At 40.6% G+C, this 21,583-nt stretch overlaps 1 long non-coding RNA gene and 2 pseudogenes across 2 annotated transcripts in view; 1 reads left to right on the top strand and 2 right to left on the bottom strand.

The window, feature by feature from the left end:
• Positions 1–3,366: 3,366 nt before the first annotated feature.
• On the bottom strand, positions 3,367–7,184 carry LOC110743668 (annotated as a pseudogene).
• Positions 7,185–9,089: 1,905 nt separating this feature from the next.
• LOC101025287 lies at positions 9,090–9,808 on the top strand (annotated as a pseudogene).
• Positions 9,809–16,313: 6,505 nt separating this feature from the next.
• The window catches only part of LOC110743669, a 118,123-nt gene continuing 112,853 nt past the window's right edge, over positions 16,314–21,583 (bottom strand). For both annotated transcript variants that reach the window (XR_004185212.1, XR_004185211.1), the window contains one exon: positions 16,314–19,903. This is a non-coding gene — a long non-coding RNA (uncharacterized LOC110743669). The remainder of the gene's footprint in view (positions 19,904–21,583) is intronic.

Genomic DNA, 21,583 nt, shown 5'->3' with positions numbered 1-21,583 from the left:
CTCATCCAGAGATGAAACAATGTTTTCATTTGAGCATGAAAATTTGCTCTGAGGAAATAGGAAAATACCTATTACCTGGGTTTCTTGGCTTTTTCGGACCTTGATTAAGAGAGAATAGTCAGGGAAAGGAAACTTCTTTGGGGGGGATGCTAATTTATGAAAAAAATGGTCATATGGATCCTTACATCACAGACCTGAAGAGACAATGAAACATTCTTAATATGACTCTAGAAAATCATTAGGCCTTCATGAAATTGAGCTATATAGTATTGTGTTGTATTTTAGTGAAGAGATTTCTGTATGGGTTTAAACTACTGCACAGTTCAAGACTGTAACTTCGTTTAATCTAACTTGACATAAGAATGTAACCAAAAAAATCTGGAAAAATGTTTAACTATTTTAAAGTCCAGCATTGAGCAGCCACCCAGCCAATATGATGACTGAAACTCTCTTCAGATGAAACCACTGCCTCTGCCCAGCTGTCTGATACAGTCAGCTCCTTTTTTTTTTTTTTTTGAGACGGAGTCTCTCTCTGCCGCCCAGGCTGGAGTACAGTGGCCGGATCTCAGCTCACTGCAAGCTCCGCCTCCCGGGTTTATGCCATTCTCCTGCCTCAGCCTCCCGAGTAGCTGGGACTACAGGCGCCCGCCACCTCGCCCGGCTAGTTTTTTGTATTTTTTAGTAGAGACGGGGTTTCACCGTGTCAGCCAGGATGGTCTCGATCTCCTGACCTCGTGATCCGCCCGTCTCGGCCTCCCAAAGTGCTGGGATTACAGGCTTGAGTCACCGCGCCCGGCCGTGTCAGCTCCTTTTTTAAAGCATGTTTTGGGGTCCTAAATTATCTGTGTAGTTGTCTCAGTAGAAGGGAATACTGACAAGAAAAACAGACAGGGATGTTTGAATATGTTGCTTCTTACTTTTATTAGAACATGAACTCCTAGAGCTGGGATTGTATCTTGGATTTTTGGTTCCGCTGGTAGCACACTGTGCTCAATAAAAATTAATCCATCAATCAACAGGACAGAAAATCACATCCTGCCAGAAGCAATACCTCCTGTTTGTCCCATATAAAGCCAATTAGAGTGTTAGGATGTTGTAATGGAGACAGAAACTAAGGAAAGCAGCAAAAAATAAAAAATAAAAAAATAAAAAAAATCCCCCAAAACATCAAATAGAAAATGTAACTGGAAAAAAACAGGTAACGATGGGACGCCACTACCCAATTCCATTTTCCCCTTGACACTCTCTTTCAACTTATCCTCAGTGTAATAAAAGTTTGACTGCAGAGTGGCATCTTGGACTGCCCACATTTCCTCGTCAGGGTTGGGCAGGGGAAGCCGTCCACCTTCCTAACAGCTCACCCGGAGGGCACCCACTGAGGTGCTCCCAGCAGTCTTGCCATCTACCTGACCTCCCCACCAGGGCACCAGCTCTTGAGTTCTCCTTGCTCAGCTTGGCTTGGTTAGAAAACAAGAAGGACAGTTCATCTGGGAAGGGATAAATAAATAGGCAGCTGGCAGGAGAGAGCAAGCTAGCTACTACCCATAAGAGAGGGTGGGGGTGGGAAGGAAAGTGAGACAGGCAAATTGGGAATTCTTTGTGTCATGAACCCTCTTGAGAATTGATTAAAAGCTACCAAGGCTTTCTCTAGAACGCAAACATACGTATATGTGCACACAATTTTGCATTCATTTTGTGAACCCCCACCTCACTTTCACACAAACACACCTCTTGTTCTAAAAACATAAACTCTAGAAGCTCTAAGTTTCCAAATCTTACTAACCAAGAAATTCTGAAAAATTTTTTAATCATGGCAACTTTTTAATATTAAGGATTCTCCAATTGTAGTCTTATATATTTCAAATATAATCAGTTTCAAAAGCAATTCCTAAAACACAAAAAATGGTCAAAATGGACACTTATGGTAAAAAATACTTATCAATGTTTCTTCTTATGTTGCAAGGCATACTGTATTTCAAGTTTCTACATATGCATTTACATAAAACTATTATTATTTTTTAAGACGGAGTTTTGCTCTTGTTGCCCAGGCTGGAGTGCTATGGCGTGATCTCGGCTCACCACAACCTCCGCCTCCAGGGTTCAAGTGATTCTCCTGCCTCAGCCTCCCAAGTAGCTGGAATTACAGGCACCTGCCACCACACCTGGCTAATTTTTGTATTTTTAGTAGAGATGGAGTTTCACCATGTTGGCCGAGCTGGACTTGAACTCCTGACTTCAGGTGGTCCACCCACTTTGGCCTCCCAAAGTGCTGGTATTACAGGCATGAGCCACCGCGCCCGGCCTATTAGTTTTGTTTAAAAGAAAAAAGACTTCCAAATCTTGGACGGTGGTTGGGTGGTGGGGGTGTCAAATCATCTGGTATTTGACTATTCAGGGCTCTTTTGGGGCAATAAAAAGCCCAAAAGTAAACAAAACAGTTTTGTCCATCTACCAGGCTCATACACTCTGTGTCCTGAAAGGAGGGGGAACATCTCTAAGTTCAACTAAAAATATGCTAACTGCAGGCTGAGCGCGGTTGCCCGCGCCTGTAATCCTAGCCCTTTGGGAGGCTGAGGAGGGCAGATTGCTTGAGCTGCAGAGTTCGATACCGGCCTGGACAACACAGCAAGACCCATCTCTAAAAAAAAAAAAAAAAAAGAAAAAAATGCTAACTGCAAATTGCACATTCTGCAAATGGTTCAGCATAGGAACAGGAGGCTGTTTCTGATCTCTTCTTGAAGGTAAGTCCAGGGCCTTTGGCTTATCTTCTTTTCGAAGACCGTACAGGAAGAGGTTTTCAAACAAGGATGGCGCAAGAAGGCAGCGGCGCTTGGACCACCTGCAGGCAAAGACATAGGGGAAACCCCACCTGGCCTCACAGCATGTGGGAGAGCAGAAGGGCAGAGATAACCGCTGGCAGAGGGAACATGTGGGAGGAAGTAAGGGGAAATCAATAAAACAGAGATACAAAAAATAATGTGCTTTCCATGCCATGAAGGAAAGTCATGATGAAGGCCCAAGTTAACTCCCCAAATGCTTTCAGGGATCACAGAAATGACACTGCCAAATACAACATTAGTTTTCTGAAGCCTACAGGCTGAATTTTATTTATTTAAAGTTAACTCCCATTTAAAAAGATAGCATATTCTACATCAAAGGGAAAAAAACTTTTCCTAATGTATCCAGTTCTCTTCTGAAGCACACGAGCTGTCGCTATAGAATGCTTTGTGGCGTTTTCTCAGCTGTGCTTGCTTTTCTCTGTATCAGGAAACGCACAGTAAACAGGCTCAAGCCTGGGTCTGCTGCTTCTCAATGCCAAACTGGCAATCGTTTGACTGTGTGTGTTTTTAAACGCATTGTTGTTAGTTTTTTTTTTTTTTTTTGAGTTCATTACAACTTCTTAAGAATTTCACCAACAGCCTATACAGTACAAGTTCAAAAAAGTAAACATGTTAAGGTAAGCAGGTAACTCTTCAGAAGCCCAAACACATTTTCTTGCCGTATTTATGTTGAAATTCTCCATCTACAATGAGCAGTCGTGAAGATGGTCTTCTTCAGGGCAACATGGTCACAGGACTGGGGCAATCCAGGGGACTGAGAGGGAGCATGAGGACGGGAGAGGGGGCTACCTCTTGCTATTTCACATTAGAGACAAACTGTAACCCAGTCCATGGGCCTGCAATCGTCCCCTTTTATCATCTGGCATAACGCTTGATGTAGTCGTCCACTTTATTCCGGAAGTCGTCCTTGTCCCGCAAATGATGTTCTGCAGCTTCAATATTCAGTGGATCATCAAAATTCAAAAGATCAGTAAACGAAGAGTTTAATCCCCAAATGACATCCTTTAATGTTCTTGTGGGAGCCCAGCCACTGCCATCCATTGAATGTTCTCTCAGTAAACTCAGACATATTTCCCCTGTCTCTGTGATGTTGGGGTGCCAGATCTTGGTCAGGTATTTCACTTTGGGAGGCACCATGTTGTACGCATCGGGAACTTCAGTTTCAAACTGAAATTTTCCACCCTGGTAGTAACCCTCATCTGGGGTTACTGTTAGCTGAAAACAATGAAGCTTATTTGGATCAGGAAAATGCACTTTACATGTACAAGGTAAATTAGCTTCAAGTTCTGCAATCTCTTTAACAAGCAGTTAGTCTGTCACAGAAACCCTCCGAGTCGTGTCGGACGCTGTGGCTGCTGTCCGGGACCCTTTGAGACCATCGTCACCCTTCAGTTTGCTTGCTAGCATTAGCATTACTGCTGCCTTTACCCTGGGATCCCTGAGACAGGCGAGGCAGGTCCGGTGCCCAACACCATGCCCCGCCCGGGCGGCTGCTGTGAGACGTGGCCCTCACAGCCGCTGCACTGTTAGTTTTAACTAAGATTTATATATGTTCCATGAATGATGTTTCAAAGCGGGAGAGAAAAAGAGGATTAGGCATCGCTATGAAATCAGTTCTTGGTAAATTGTGTAAAAGTGAAAACCATAAGCTGTCAAGAGAATTGGACTGGGGTAGCTTTTGGGGAATGATTCAGGTTTCTGTGGTGACTATTTTGTTCTCCTTGGAAGTTCAGTTGGTGGTTTCCTGGGTCTGATAAAAATTTCACCGCCTGGTGAAGATAAGCACTAGCTGTCTACCAGCTTTCTGGATTTGGTTTCCTGGCTGTGAGAAGAAACTAAAATTACCGGCTTTCTGAATTGCTGGCCTTCTGGTTGTTCTCCAAATATACTTTGCTCATTTCTGAGTCTGAGTGCTAGTTAGCTTGAACTGGTTAGTTCTTTTCTGAGTGTAGAGAAGTCAATTTTAGTGTAAACACAGTGGATAAGACCATGGACTCGGCAGTGGGATGGCCTGGATTAACTCCCTGGTCTGCCATTTACTGGCCCATGTCTCAGTTTCCCCATCTGAAAATGGGGATAATATGATTATCTACCCGACAGGGGTGTTAGGAGCAAATAAGTAATAGGTAAAAGTTATTTAGAATAGTACCTGGTACATAGTGAATTCTTTATTTTAGAGTGTTTGCAATGATGATTGTTGTAGTTGTTATTTTTCTGGTGACCTCATTACAGTTTTTTTCTCTGGGGAGCTGATCTTGTTCTGATATGGCTCAGATGGAGCTGACCTCACCTGCTTCTGTTCTGTGGGTGGACACATAGCCCAGACCTGGCCAATCAATGAATTCTCTCCTCCCAGCTACAGTGATTGCCTCAGGGATAGGAACATGATATAAATTGGTCCAATCAGGGGATCACAGGAGTGTGTTTAGAACTATTGAGAAAGAGAGCTTATCTTTTGTGTTGGGGTGGTTAGGGAGTAGGATGTAAGCCAGAAGATGCGAGGGGCTCCTGTGTGCAGTCAGGCTGAGACTGAAACCAGTGTAGAGGAAAGCAGAGCCAGGTGATGAAGGGAGAAAGAGGAATCAACTGAAATTGTGGGACCCCATGCCTCTAGCCATGCCTGAAGCCCTAGGACCACTCTTTCTGCACAAGTCCGTTTGTGTTGAGTTTCTCTCCTTGGCTGTCACTAACTCAGGCTCCCCTATGACACAGTCTATCTCCTCAACCCATTCATATGCACCCCATCCTTCGAGGCACCGCACAAAGCTCACCCCTTCTGGAAATGATGCTTTCTTTTCTAAGTTCCCACAGTACCTACCCTCTGGGCCATCAATCTAGTACTTATTATTCACTTTAGAAAGTATGCCTTTGCCAATGCAGCTATGGCATCTCTTCGGTGCTACAGGATCGACTCTGTGTTTTACTGTTTGGTGATCTCCATAGCCATCTGCACATCTGGCATTTTACAGCAAGCTTGCCAGTATTTATTATTTTAATTCCTTCTATCCACGTATATCCATCAGAAGGGGATTAAATACCTCGGTACACAAATAAATGTAAGCATAGGAGTACATGAAGTCAACTGAAGATGGGCAAACAAAGTTATATTGTTCATGTAGGTGACTTTCAAGGGGAGAGCCCAGCTCCTTGTCACATGTGAGAAGCAGCAGTAGGTTGTGGACTTGTTTATATTTCTCCCATCAGGTTGTAGGTTTCATAAGAGCAAGGACTAGCTCTATTTTTTAAAAACTGTCCTTAGTGCTTGGCTCAGTACGTGGCACATTGTATATGCTCAATAAACACTGGTTGAGTGAATGCTGCATGTTGCAGTACAGGGGGCTTCCATTAATAACTAACCCTTACCAACAGGTAAAGGAAATGAACTAAGAAAAGAATTGCCAGTTCTGTGAAGCCAACACCTTCTTTCCATTATTCTGAGCTCTTTCTACTATCACCTCATTTCTCCAAATTACAATAAATTAAGGCATTCCCAAGGATGACAGATGAAGTGTAATGACAATAGTATGTTTGGAATTTCCAGGTCTGTAAGAAAATTGGTATGAATTCCAGATCCAACAAGGAAAGGCTTATGATCTTCAGAATGAGTGAGCGAAGGAATATGAAAGTTGAATTACAGGTTTATAAAAAGGCATTGTATTAAAATGTTCCTTATATACACAAAAAATTCTGGGTTTGGATCAGTCTTTCTTGGTATCATTATACAGCATCAGTTCTATAGAAGCTTTAGGTACTATAAACTGAAGAAAATACATGCCACTTTTCCTTTAAACTAGTTGATTTTCTCCCATAGAAAGTATGACTATATTAGTTATTCCTTTTCCCAACACAATATTTTTATTTCATCCTTTATTATTAACATGTCAACATTATCATCCTAAAAGCTCATTTTATTAGGTCAATAGTCCTGAAAATATTGTTGCTCCTTCACCATAAAATGCAAGCTAAATCAGACAGCCAAGGCCTTCAATAATTTGACCCCAATCTACCTTTTCATAGCTGAACTTTTCCCCTGTCCCCCATACAGGCCTCTAATCCATTTACCTTTGTCTATTTACTGTCTCTCTCACTTGATTCATACCTTTGTTCTTCTGAATCTTTCTGCCTATTCAAACATGTGTTTTAAGTAACATTCTTTAATCACTCCAACTAGAGGTAGGCTGTAGCGTGTGTGGCCTGCAGCACTAGTTCCTCGTGTTGTCTCAGCATTTTGTGTGAATGTGTTCTATGTCTTTTACTATAAACTTTTTAAAGGCAGGGATCACTCTTTAGATTTACCGATACTATTCTTTCTTTCTTTTCTTTTGAGATGGGGTCTCACTCTGTTGCCCAGGCTGGAGTGCAGTGGTACAATCATGGCTCACTGCAGCCTCAACCTCCCTGAGCTCAGGTGATCCTCCCAACTCAGCCTCCTGAGTAGCTGGGACTACAGGTGTGTGCCACCATGCCCAGTTAATTTTTCTATATTTTTGGTAGAGATGGGTTTTCAACATGTGGCCCAGGCTGGTCTCAAACTCCTGGGCTGAAGCACTCCACCTGCCTCGGCTTCCCGAAGTGCTTGGATTATAGGTGTGAGTCACTGTGCCTGGCTCCTCTTTGCATTTTTCTTTACATATAAATTATTTCTATAATTATTATGGCAATAAGTCTGGTATTACATAGCTAAGGATTTTCACTGTTCATGTCTGGGGAGGTTTTGCCTTTTCTCAGGCAGTAATGCCAAGTGCAATGAAGTTTTCAAATTTATAAATATCCTTCATGATTAAAGTTAATCAAAATTGCTTTCCAAATTTTCTGTTTCACAAAGCTCTTAATCAGCTGAGAGCTTTGCAAATCAATAAGCAAAAGACAAAATACCTAACAGAAAATTGGGAATGGGATCTTTATAACTTAATTGCTACTAAAGTATGAAAAGATGCCAATCTTTACTTAAAATTAAAGGTGAGAAAATAAAAAATGAGATTCCATCTTTCCACTTTGAGACTGATGAAAATTTTTAAAATTTAAAATTGCCAGTTAACAGTGTGGGGAAAGGTGTAGGGAACTAGGAACCTACATACACTGTCGGTGGGAGTACAAATGTGGTATAATGACTTTGGAGGGCTATTTAGCAATATACCTGAAAATTTAAAATTCACCTAATCTGACCAGGTGTGGTGGCGCATGTCTGTAATCCCAGCATTTTGAGAGGCCAAGGTGGGCAGATCACCTGAGGTCAGGAGTTCAAGACCATCCTGGCCAACATGGTGAAAACCCGTCTCTACTAAAAAATACAAAAATTAGGTAGGCCTGGTGACAGACGCCTGTAATCTCAGCTACTCAGAAGGCTGAGGCAGGGAGAACTGCTTGAACCCAGGAGGTGGAGTTGCAGTGAGCTGAGCTTGCACCACTGCACTCCAGCCTGGGCAACAGAGTGAGACTCTATCTCAAAATAAACATAAATAAATTGAAGAAGTCTACTTTTGGGAATATATATATGTGTGTGTGTGTGTGTGTGTGTGTATATATAATTATTTAAATGCATACATATATGTATATGTAAAAAGATGTCCATTGTGGTAGTATATATAATAGCAAAAGACCACCTAATGCTCTTCAGTAGGGGATTAACCCGAGGTTAAGCAGCAGCTGTGGTGGGACCAGGATTTGAATCCAGGCAAGCTAACTTCACATTTACAAATGCAACGCTTTACTGCTGTCAACTGAACTAGGGCCATTGTCTTAGAAGCTTAAAATGCTCTATTAAACGCTGTTCTGGGTTTTGGCCAGAAGGAAGAGTAGTTAGAAATATGTCACAAACATTACTAAAGTCATGAAACCAGTCAGAAACAGAGACACGACTAGAATTCCCATGTTCTTGAGTCTCAATCTAGAAAGCACCCTGCTATTTCTCATCTCAGTTTTGAGTTGACACATTTAACTTAGTTGCATGTCTGTAAAAAAAAAAGTTCTAATGAATCTTTCAAGGTGTTCTGCTAGCTGCTCTGTTTTGAAGTATATCTGATGCATGATTTATATATTAGATTAATTAAAAACACGTCCATTACTTCGGGGCCTTTGGTGGATTTTTAAAGGAAGCATATGACATATTCGACCCAGCAGTGAAGATTCTCCACAGGTCTCCCGCGGGCGTGGGCGGGTGGGACACGGCGGAGTGTCCGGCCTCCATCTTTGGCACCGAGAAAGACAAAGTCAGCTGTTCATTTTACTTCAAAGTTGGAGCATGTCGTCATGGAGACAGGTGCTCTCGGTTGCACAGGAAACCGACGTTTAGCCAGACCATTGCCCTCTTGAACATTTCCCGTAACCCTCAAAACTCTTCCCAGTGGGCCGACGGTTTGCGCTGTGCCGTGAGCGGTGTTGAGATGCAGGAACACTGTGATGAATGTTTTGAGGAGATTTGTACAGAAATGGAGGAGAAGTATGGGGAAGCTGAGGAGACGGACGTCTGTGACAAGCTGGGAGGGAGACCACGTGGTGGGGAACGTGCACGGCAAGTTTGGCCGTGAGGCAGATGCGGAAAAGGCTGTGACTGACTTGAACAACCGTTGGTTTAACGGACAGCCGAGCCCCGCCGAGCCCTCCCCTGAGACGGACTTCAGAGAAGCCTGCCGCCGTCAGGATGAGACCGGAGAATGCTCCCGGGGCGGCTCCTGCGGCTTCGTGCCTTTGAAGCCCATTTCCAGAGAGCTGCGGTGGGAGCTGTACGGGCGGCGTCGCAAGAAGCGTAGATCAAGATGCCGATCCCGGGAGCGTTGTTCTGGGTCTAGAGACCGTGGTCGTGGCGGTGGCGGTGGCCCAGGCCGCGGCGGCAGGAGCGTGACAGGAGGCGGTCGAGAGGTCGTGAAGGATCTGGGCGATTCTGAGCCATCCCATTTTTACCTTATGTCTGCTAGAAAGTGTTGCTAGAAAGTGTAGCAGTTCATAAGGGGATTTTTTAAACCACCACCACCACCACCACCACCACCACCACCACCACCACCACCACCACCACCACAACCACAACAACACAAAGATCGGTTTCTGAATAAAATTTTTAGTGATAACAGTAAAACAACAACAACAACAACAAAAGATTCTCCATAAATAGTGGAGGGTGCCTCACTAATCCCGGCACTTTGGGCGGCTGAGGCGGGCGGATCACGAGGTCAGGAGATCGAGACCATCCTGGCTAACACGGTGAAACCCCGTCTCTACTAAAAATAGAAAAAATTAGCCAGGCGTGGTGGCGGGCGCCTGTAGTCCCAGCTACTCAAGAGGCCGAGGTGGGAGAATCGCTTGAATCTGGGAGGCGGAGGTTGCAGTGAGCCGAGATCGCACCACTGCACCCCAGCCTGGGAGACAAAGAGAGACTCCGTCTAAAAAAAAAAAAAAAAAAAAACTCCATAAATAGGGATGGCTCACCTTTTGATGCCAGATCAAAAAGATTCTCTGAGTGGTGGGAGGGTGGGAGGAGAGTGAGGGATGAGAAATTGCTTAGTACATACAACCTACACTATTTGGGTGATGGCTATGCTAACAGCCCAGCCCTCACCACTATGCAGTATGTCCATGTAACAAAACTGTCCTTATACCCACTAAATCTAGAATTTAAAAAAAAGCTCTGAGGAGGTAAGTAGACTTGACCTCTCTAACTCAAGATGCAGAAACAGAGCTACCACAGTCTTGCTTCCATTCCTTATGGCTCAAAACTTCAAACTTCTTTTGCAAAGTTGCTTTTGCAAGCAACTGATTCTTCTCCTGCCGGGCTTGAGTTATTAAACTTCCATTACATTTAGACAAAATGCAGTTCTCAAAATAGGATGCAAACACAAGCGCCAATGTGCCTAGTAAACCGAAGGAAGAAAGAATGATTGAAAGTACAAAGATCTTTCAAAATCAACACTGGGTACAACAGATTCATGATTCCTTTTAGAAGTTAGCTCTGGAAGGGGCACTAGATGGATAGAACATAAAAAGGTTCATTTCTGTCTCCCTGACTCTGTTTTATAATTAAGTTTTAGGACTTGCCAAAAATATTCTAGGGTTTGGAAGAGAAAAAGGTAAAAAGGTTGCAAGAGTGCAAGATTTCAAGAGTCATCTTTGAAAGCTAGGCTAATATATCAACCTGGATTAGTCTGCCAAAAAAACGAAAATATAAAAACATTATAAATTAGTCACATGTCCATGACTGTAATCTGTTTGCCTGATGCCAGATGTACTTATGATAGGAAAAACAGGTGGCTTAAAAATAGCTTAAAAATAGCTAGAAAATGTTAAGTACTTATATAACACATTTTTTTGTTTTAGGTATCAAATGGGTTGTTATCTTATTAGGGTTTCCAGTAAAAGAAGTGCCTATGATTTAACTTGGACCAATGGTAAGTTTTCCCATTTTAATATTTCAGTGTTCATTTATGGAACTATAATACCATGTAGTACAAATCCGTTATTAAATCAATGCATTCATTATCTGAAATAAAAGTTTTATTCAATCACTGTATTTTGATAGATTAGACTATCGCACACAGGCAGGAGATAATGGATTGAAGAGACTGTCCTTGAAGAGGAGGAGCTCACGCCTCCTTTCTTATACAGTCTCAGGAGACAGTCCATTTCTGACACCATCAAGATTTCAGACGGCTGGCAAGGACTATGAGCCAGCCCTATGTGGTATAACAAATCAGCACATGAACGAGCTAACCATGTAACTAGTGAGAGAAAGAAAATGAAATCACTTCTGCTTAAAATCTCTCAATGTCGTCTTTTAACCTATTAAGGTGATCGGCTCAGGTGGCTTTATGGCGACTCAGTCATGTGTATGGTAAGGAGTCACTAGAAGCCATCATCAAAGTTAGTAAATCTATTTCTGCTCTCTGCAAGCTTTACTCACGTAGATTGATCTGCACATCTCTCTTACTGCCCAACAATTAGGGAAAGAGCAGGAGGTGCTCTGAGGAGAGGGAGGAGAAAGAATACGAGACCTACTAGGCAGATATGCACAAACAACACAGATTCAGAAAAAAGATGCTAATTGGTATTTTTACATTGGTATGCAAGAGGGAAATCAAGGCTCATTTAAAAAAATACTCACTTTCTGGGCCAGGCACGGTGGCTCATGCCTGTAATCCCAGCACTTTGGGAGGCCGAGGCAGGTGGATCAAGAAGTCAGGAGTTCAAGACCAGCCTGGCCAAGATGGGGAAACCCTGTCTCTACTAAAAATACAAAAATTAGCTGGACATGGTGGCAGGCACCTGCAATCCCAGTTACTCGGGAGGATGAGGCAGAGAATTGCTTGAACCCAGGGGGTGGAGGTTGCAGAGAGCAGAGATCATGCCACTGCATTCCAGCCTGGGCAACAGAGCGAGACTCCATCTCAAAAACAAACAAACAAACAAACAAAAAAACACAAAACAAAACCTCACTTTCCTGTAACTACCTACAACTTTGTGCACTGACTGGGTCTTCTTACATACTTTTGTGTTTTGGATGCTGGAATAGTCATCAGCATAGACTAATTTTGATACTGATGATCTCTAAATTCTTCTGGCAAGAGGGCATGGTTAATAAAAGTTAAAAAAACAAAATTGATTCATATATATGTGTGTATATGTGTATATATACACACATATATATAATGTTTAGAATCAAAAATCAAATATGTATTTGTGTACTCTAAGAGAAAACCTTGTTAGTTAAATATTGATATGAGGGTCTGTCACTTAGTGGCAAAAATTCTTCAAATTTCAAATCTTAAAGATCTCTTCCTCAATTGTGGGTTTCTCGCAATCGTGTGCTGGATGCCTACACTACCACAAAGATCTCTGGGAAATGCTCTTTGGCAGCTGAACTTGGAAATTATGATGAAAAAACACTCACTAGCACAAGTTGTGTAAAAAGATGGTGATGCTACTTTCAGAAAATTTAATAGCTGTTTGCATTTATTTATACACATAAGTGCCATCACCATATTAATATAAACTGTTTCTATTAAAAGTCGAAGGAAGTGAAAAAGAGAAGAGGGAGATTCCTAGAGAAAAAAGAGAAGCCCAGAATCAGCAGCCTCTACCTTCCCAAACCATTTCAAAAATCACCCTACCCATCAGGAGGATTTAAAATTTTCCCACTTTATAAAAGGAAGGGAAGTAATTCTCGATTGGAGAGAAGGGACCTTATGATCAAGCCATTACATTGTTTCCCCACTTTTCAACGTATGAGTAAAGAGGACAAGACATAGCTACCCACCTTCTGAAGCAAGGCAGGCCTGAGGTTGCACTAGCTTCATGTCCAGGTCACAGTCAGTGTCGCATCTACCGTGCCTTCCGCTTGCAGCTCGGATGCAGTTCTGCATCTGATGCATTGGATGGCATGTGATGGCTTTTTCCGGGTATAGTATCAGAGTGATTTATGAGAAAGGAATCAGAAACGGGTTGAGTCTTGCAGTGCACAGTGTCTTCATACCCTTGACTAAAAATGCTAACAAGGGGGAACTTTGCAGGGCTCTAAAACAGCTCTCAGTCATACTGTAGTATATACAGTGCTCCCCGCTTTGGCCTGGCATTAAGATCCTTTTGAAAGGCCAGGCAAGGTGGCTCATGCTTGTAATCCCAGCACTTTGGGAGGCCGAGGGGGGGAGATCACCTGAGGTCGGGAGTTCGAGACCAGCCTCACTGTTTTTTTCATATGAAAGGAGTCATTCACATCAATGAGTGCTTTGTGGGCACTGGGGTCAGAAAACAGGCAGCCGTACAAGGCAGTAGGTACCCGTTTCCATTCTTAACTAGGCTAGTCAGTTGAAATGCCCAATATATGTACCTTTAAATCCCTTACTTAGGCTTTGAATGATTGCAAAAACCAAGTTTTGTTTACGAATTTAGTTTTCCTGTTTTCTCAGTGCTAGGGAAGGAGCACTTTCTTCTCTTTCTACTGATAATGAGGCTCAGCTGTTGACAATGTAAACTCTGTAAGAAACTCTAGAATTTTGACACATTGTTGTATTCACTCATTAAGCAACAAAGCCCCTTTCCCAAATAAATAGACTTGAGGTCTAGATCAGGAAGGCCTGAAGAAGTCAAGTTAGGTGCAGAAGAGCCGTCTTTTGAAGTTCACCATGAAAACAGTGCACGGGCACAGAGTGGCTGCAGCTATTGCTTGTGAGGATAAACGAGATAATGGATACTCATGCGCTAAATTGTGTCTTTTCCCCACAACCCCTGCCCCAAATCCACATGTTGAAGTCCTGACTCTCAGTGCCTCAGAATGTGACTGTACTTGGAGACAGCGCCTTTGAAGAGGTAATTCAGATAAAATAAAGTCATATGAGTGGACCTTAATACAATATGACTGATATCCTTATAAGAAGAGGAGATCAGGACACAGTATGCACACTGAGGAGTGACCATGTGAGGACATAATGAGAGGAAACCATCTACAAGCCAAGGAGAGAGGCCTCACAAGAAACTAAACCTGACAGCACCTTCACCTTGGACGTCCACCCTCCAGAACTGTGGGAAAATAAATTTCTGTAGTGTAAGGCACCCTATTTGTGGTATTTTGTTATGGCAACCCTAGCCAACTAATACAGATTTGAAAGTATTGGTAATCTATGAAGTATTATACAAATGTTAGTTATCATTATGTGATTATGTTGCACTGGAATAATGTTATTATTCTAAAAATAAGAGTGAGGGAGGAAGACGTATCATGAAGGAGCTAGGGAGTGGAAAGCGACCTGGACACTAAAAAGGCATGTTGTTGAGTAAAAATGAATTGAATGCTAGGTGCTTGGTTGTACCAAGATGAGGAAACTATGCATTTTGACCCCTAGCAAATGTCAACATGATAAGGAAGATGCTGAAAGAAGCTCGAGGAGTGGGGGAAAGGCAATTACTTCTTGTTGGGTGTGATGAGTGGAGGTGGGGAAGGGGGAGTTTGCAAAGTTTTCATAAAAATAACGTAACATTGAAGGTTCAAAAACGAAGACTTTTCCAAGTCAATGAAGTGAGGGCAGAGGAGAAAGCAAGTTCAGCAGCACTGTTACATGGGTGTGCCATGTCACTGGGAAGAGCACACACTGTGCTGGCAGGACATGAAACAGAGGGGACAGTGCTAGGGGATAAAGTTGAGAAATGGTTGGCATCAATTTGTGAAGGGCCTCGAATGCTGTGTGAAGGGACCTGGACTTTACCATACAGACAATGAAGAAGAAAAAGTATATATGTATTTTATTCTCTCAATAGTTCTTTACTTTATGATTTTATCTGCTTTTCTCACTTTCATCTTCATACCTTTACCCAGACTTCAAGTGCTGTCTTTCCCAGTCCACTGGGTTCCATCAGCCAAATGTTCCTTTAAGTCCATCTTTTCTGAAGACTTAGCTGATTTTCTATTGAGTCCATTCTTGAAAGCTAATCAGTAACCTGGATGTCCTACCCTGTGCAAGGTTTGTCACCAATTTGATGGATCTTTTAGGAAAAGTCATTTTTGCAATTTGTTAAGAACTGACAATAATGGTCATTTAGAGAGGTCTTGTCAGCCAAACTGTGATGGGGCCAAAACATAGATTAATTGGGAGAGTAAAATGTGTCTAAAAGTTGACATATACCCTGTTGTCTAGTCTGGGCATTCTCTCCCTCTCTGTGTCTGAATTAAAATAACATCCATCAATTATGGAACACAGCCAAACAGTTAAATATAAGTTATGAGATTAGTTGGAAATGCATGCCAATTCTTGAACAAGTTTCAAGAGAAACCTTTATTGATTCATGTTTATATATCACAGGGAATAATGAAAGTCACATTCATCCTTTACTTAAAACAAACCCTCATCACATCTACTTAAATAGCTCTACAGAAACTTTTGACTATGGTGGGTAAGCTGTAACACTACAGAATACACAGCTCACCACAATTATCTGGTGAAAAAATGGGCTGAATGTCTCAAAAGGCAGAAAAACTCTTATTATCACATTTTCTGCTCCCATATACCAACTTGTAAATTAGAAGTAAATGTACATGCCTCTGATCTCAAACTATCTTCAGTACACTAATAAAATGCTTCCATATTGGCCAAGAGTTAGTTTTTATATTTTTAGAATTTATTCTTCTAATAAATCTAAAATATTTAATACATAATTTTCGTTATAGAAAGGAAATTCTTAGAGTATCAGTATAAATGAGGTGGTTGGGAATAAGAACTCTGGTGTCAGATTACCAAGGTTCAAGTCCTGGTTCTCCAGTTTGTAGTGACCTTGCCTAAGTCATTTTTAATCTCCCTGTACCTTAGAGAATTACCATGAAGATTAAGTAAGGTAATGGAAGTACAATGCATGCATAGCACAGTAGTGGGTAAAAGCAACAACGTGCTACATAGAAAAAAATTATTTTCTGCTAGATGCTGCGTCTCTAAATAGATTTTTAAAGCTCTAGTGTACACCTGTCTCTTTCCACATGGAATGAAGTGAGTTGACAAGGAAGTCATACAGAATGCCTGATATGACTCCCATCTACAACTATAACTCCTCTGCCAGTGGGCAAGAAATGATAATGCTGATGCAATTGATAAGTCACAATTGCAGAAAAATCAGTTCATTTACAAGTTTCAATAAGTGGCTCAGAAGAAATTGACTTTTACGTGGCTCTAAGCATGGAGGTCAGGGAGTTTGTGTTGAAGAGAATACTTTTGAACCTTTGAAGCAAAACAGATGTTCATACCTAGGCAGAAAGGTTTATTTTGGGTCTTACTGTTGAACAAAAGAGGTGCAAAGTGTAATATTAAAATACTTAGTCCAGCTTTGCACCAGGAGGCTGTGCTGAGAACAGTTAGAGTGAAGATCTCACTCCTCAAGCAGGGTGGTAGAGTTCTTGTTTGTTGACCGAAGTGTTAACCAGCATGCTGCACGGATAATTTCTTCTCTAGGTAAATGGGTCACAGATACGAGAAGCAGTGCAGGCACCATCTTGTCCATCTGGGCTTCCAGCAATGTCTGGAACTCTTAAGATGCAAAAACAGAAAAACAATGAGTTTTCACTGTTGATCTTGAACAGAGCAGGTACACAATCAACAGCTGTTCAACAAACTCATCTACCACTGCAAAGCTGATTTCTTTAGGGGTGAGATGTGGATAAAGATTCTCCTATCTTTCTGACACTCAGCACCCATTTCGTCTGGTCCTGTGGTATGCTTTGCCTGAGGAATTTTCCATCATCACATCAAATAAAACTAATGTTAAAATATTTGCCATGTCCTCAATTTTTCTGGTTTTTCATTTTAGCAGAAATTCTACTTATAGTATGATTGAAATGAAAATGACTCTCTCTAGTTCTGAAAATGATATTCAGGTTATGGTTATTAAAAACAAAACAGAGAAATGGAACTCTAAATAAACATTTAAGACAAAATCTAATGATGATAAAAATCAGCAATATCAGAGAGCACTTGCTGTTAATTTGGTAATGTTATTCAGAGAGGTGAGGCATGTGATATAAACATGGGGCAGGGCAAAAAGTATGTATTTTTATTAATAAATAGTAAAAGCACAAGAAGAAAACAAAATTCTTTTCACAATACCATCCAACTTAAAAGTTCAATAAAAAATTCTCACATGGCAGTTTCCTCTCTAAACTGAGAAATTCTTTTGTAACTAAAACTGTCATGAAGTTGCCACATTAGACTGATGACCTTTAGTTATAATTGGATAATCAAATTTTAAATTGTCAAGAAATGGAACTGAAATTCATGGAATTTGCCAAGAGAATAACTCTTTGATACACATTTGACAATCTGAAAAATACCACAAGCTTCTATTGCATTATCCAAGGGCAAAGCAAGCACCTGAATATTCTTTTTAAAAGCATTTCCCTCCATGATCTCAGGATTAAAAAATATCTCAGTCACATTTGATGAATTTGTAATACATTTGCTTCAAGTTTCCTTTGGAGTAATTTTATCAGAGATGATTTTCCATGAATCCAGTCCTCAGTATAGGTTATCTTACAGCTAACTTCTTATTGTAATGACATTTAACCACATACTTACAATGCTGCCCAGTCTCCAATTATTAACTGAGAGTATGGAAGAAACAATTCTTAAACTGGGTGAAACTTGTAATGAATAGGAATTAAACATCTTTAATGTGTGTGGATTAAGAAGACTATCCTTTACTGAATTTATTTCACATTGAAATGTTGACATTAGAGGTGATATTGACAAAAGTGAGGCTGATCAATATTGAACCCTAAGGGTCAAAGGACTTCATGTTTGGTGTAATAAGCAACTTAGTTTAGATATTACAGTGTTTCAGTAAAGTAACAATTATTAAGGGTCAGGGGAGCTTTCCATTATAAACTGTAATTTGGGGAGGCTTGTATATTTCCAGTCTCCAAAGGAAGGTGATAGTATGATCAAGCAAGATGGTGGCTTGGAAATAAAGAGAAAGCGAGTCATTAAATTTGAATTTGAGGAATGAAATTATTTCCATTTTTTAGATTCAAAACTTTTCTTTTCTTATCATCTCTATTGATCTTTAATGAAATCACTAAACCCAGGACACTTTGGATGAAAGGTAAATCTCATTTAAAATTTTAAATGGCTGGAAATCTTTTCTCGTGAAAATTATCTAGCACATACAAGAAATCTATAAATTATAAACACTAGTGAAAGGAGCTCTGTATCAATTCAGCTAGATATGGTTCAATGAAACATCTTCTACACTTTCCACTTAGTCTCTGTGCAGAATGTTAGTACCACATGGAAATCGTTACTCTTCACTCGAACATACTTGATCATGTTTGCCTACTCAATTGCTTAAGATTTCATTTTTCAGCAAATATTACTGTTTATTTAACTAAGAAATAATGCTTTAATTATTTACTTAAAATTTTGTGTTGGACACATTGTGATTTGAACTTCAGAAAAAGCAAACAATAAGGTAAATATATACCAAATATTTTATGAAAAATAATGATGAAATAAAAAATGGGTAACTTCTTAGAAGTAGATATTGCCTGGCTTAGAATTCAACAACATAATTCATTCCCTTATTATTTTGTTAAATTAACACAAAAAAGTTTAAGATTACGGACTTTGGGTTTAATAAAAATTGCATATCTGAGCACAGAGGAGGAGGCCTAGAGTACTAACTCCAGTACTGTCTGTCTATACCGGGCCCAAATAAACAAAACTTGTGAATCTTCAAGTCCTTCCTTGGGCAGACACTAAGTGCTCTGCCCTCTTGTGACCCTTCGTTTTGAATTTAGAATGTACAGATATGTTCAAACAACAGAAGTGGGCATTGATCAGTCAGGGAAGAAGCCATGCACTTTCAGTTTCCATTACATTAAACAAAATACTCATTAGTGCTTGGCATTTTCCCAAACAGACACAATCAAGGTGTCCACTGAGGGCTTGCCGTGCAGTTAAGAAGTTTAAAAAGACCTTCTAGATGTCAGCTAGGGACAATTAAGAGATGGGTTAAACTATTCCAGGGTAAGAAGGCTGGAATTACTGGAAATAAACACATGTAGAAAATCAACTACAAATAGACAAACCACTTTATTTTTAAGATCAGTTAGATATTCAAAGAGACAAAGACTAAAGATTCCTCTGCTTAATAATTACTGCCCTCCTTGATGAAATCACAATACACTTTACTATGGGAGTATTCAGGTACATTAAAACTAAGTCACGTCTAGATATGTGGCAGAAAAAAAAACCTGATGGAAATCTGTCATCACAACATAATTGTTCCTATCCTTTACTCAACAAGGAAACTAAGTGCTGCTACTACTAACAGGTCATAATAATGTAAGTTAGCTCAGAAATCCATATCCATTAAAACTGTTGAAACATGTTTTATGCTAAACATCCACCCCTAGATCCTCTTAGAACAACTTCTAGAAAATATTACTGAGAGCAAATACTTGCATGCAGATCAGATCAACTAAACTGTTTTTCCAACTATTTCCTTCTTTCCTTCATTCTTTCTGTTTCCCCTGTTGTCTCTTTTTGCCATCCATCCGACATTCATTAAGTACTATCTGCCAGGTACTGTGCCAAGTGCCAAGCCTATAAGAGTGAACAAGACAGACAAGGGTTATGTGTACATGAAGTTACAGTCTAGCACATGCTGCAAAAGCTTTTATATGACCTTTGCTGCTGTTGGTATTAAAACAACTACATTTGAGAAATCTTAATTCAAGACTAGTATCATAAGTTAAACTTCAAAAAATCATTCATGTTACCTGTTCTTCACTCTCTGGGTAGGGGAATGAGAAGCAATGCTTTTCGTATCAAAACTTCTCTTACTATTTTTTTATTTTTATTTTTTTGAGATGGAGCCTTGCTCTGTCGCCCAGGCTGGAGCGCAATGGCATGATCTCGGCTCACTACAACCTCTGCCTCCTGGGTTCAAGCAGTTCTCCTGCCTCAGCCTCCTGAGGAGCTGGGATTACAGGTGTCCGCCACCATGCCTGGCTAATTTTTTTGTATTTTCAGTAGAGACAGGGTTTCACCACGTTGGCCAGGCTGGTCTCAAACTCCTGACCTCGAGTGATCTGCCTGCCCTGGCCTCCCAAAGTACTAGGATTACAGGCATGAGCCACCGCACCTGGCACCTTGTCTTATTTTAAAGTGACATTTATCTTTGAACTTTGGCTGATGCAATCTAATTTACCAGGAAGTTCTAGGAACAAATGTTAAATATAAACTCTTTCTCAAAAGGATGCTGTGTAATCTTTTCACAAGAAGTGTATGAAAGAATAGGCAAAAGGAAAGAACGTATACTTAACATGGAACATGAAAACCTCCTTGAGTTTGCCACAGTATATTCTCCCTGCTTTTTAAGTCAAAGACACCATTCTATCAGTACTTAACACGGATCTTTAAATCCCAGAGCTAATAATGCTTCCCAGCTACAGCTGGATGCATCTGACAAGCAGCATGTAGTAGGAAACCTCACAGGGGATAAGGTTCCTAACAGTCAACTAAGGGTTCAAATCCCAAAAGAGATGCCCCTGGAGTGCAGAGCACTTAACCCTTCGACCAGTACCAACATGACTATTCACAAATTATTGATGCTGCTAAATCCTTGGCAGATTGCAGACAGTTCTTGTATCCATTGAAGCTGAAGCATATGGCCACTAATGAGATAGATTTTTAAAAAATACATATACACATTCAGTCTTTGCTACATGAATGTAAATCCACGGAAATGCTAGAAGGTGATTGAACTGGATGGAACACTGTTAAATACATGCTTAGTCTCATGTTATGGATCATTTCCATTGACATCTATCTGCATCCTCAGTACAGTTTAATTAAAGCTGTCTGGAACAAGTCTGCCCTCTAAATGATCAGCAGTGCAATGAAAAGGTGAAATTTGAGGAGGCTTGAGGCCTTTTCTGTAAAGCATTCAAATGACTGTCTCTGTGGTTGAGAAGAGCAGCAGAGAAGAAATTCATTTTCAAAATTAGCCGGCCATTATACCTTTTTTTTTTTTTTTCAAAAAAAGGCAAAGCTTCTTCTGATGTCATCTTGAAATACCAGAAGCTGAGTTAGTTAGTCATATAGCAGATCTTAAGAACTCAAACTGGACCATGTTCTGGTCCCAAATAAACATGTTTTTTTGACTTGAAAACAGTAAATACTGTAGCAAACTTTCTTAGTATTTTATTTTGCAAAACAAAATCCCCAAATTGAACTATTTTGCTTAAATAATCCCTTAAGACAATTTTGCAACTAGATGGC

The sequence above is a fragment of the Papio anubis genome, chromosome 7 (genome assembly GCF_008728515.1).
Source record: "Papio anubis isolate 15944 chromosome 7, Panubis1.0, whole genome shotgun sequence".
NCBI classification, from domain to species: Eukaryota; Metazoa; Chordata; class Mammalia; order Primates; family Cercopithecidae; genus Papio; species Papio anubis.
This window is presented reverse-complemented; position numbering and strand designations above follow the sequence as displayed.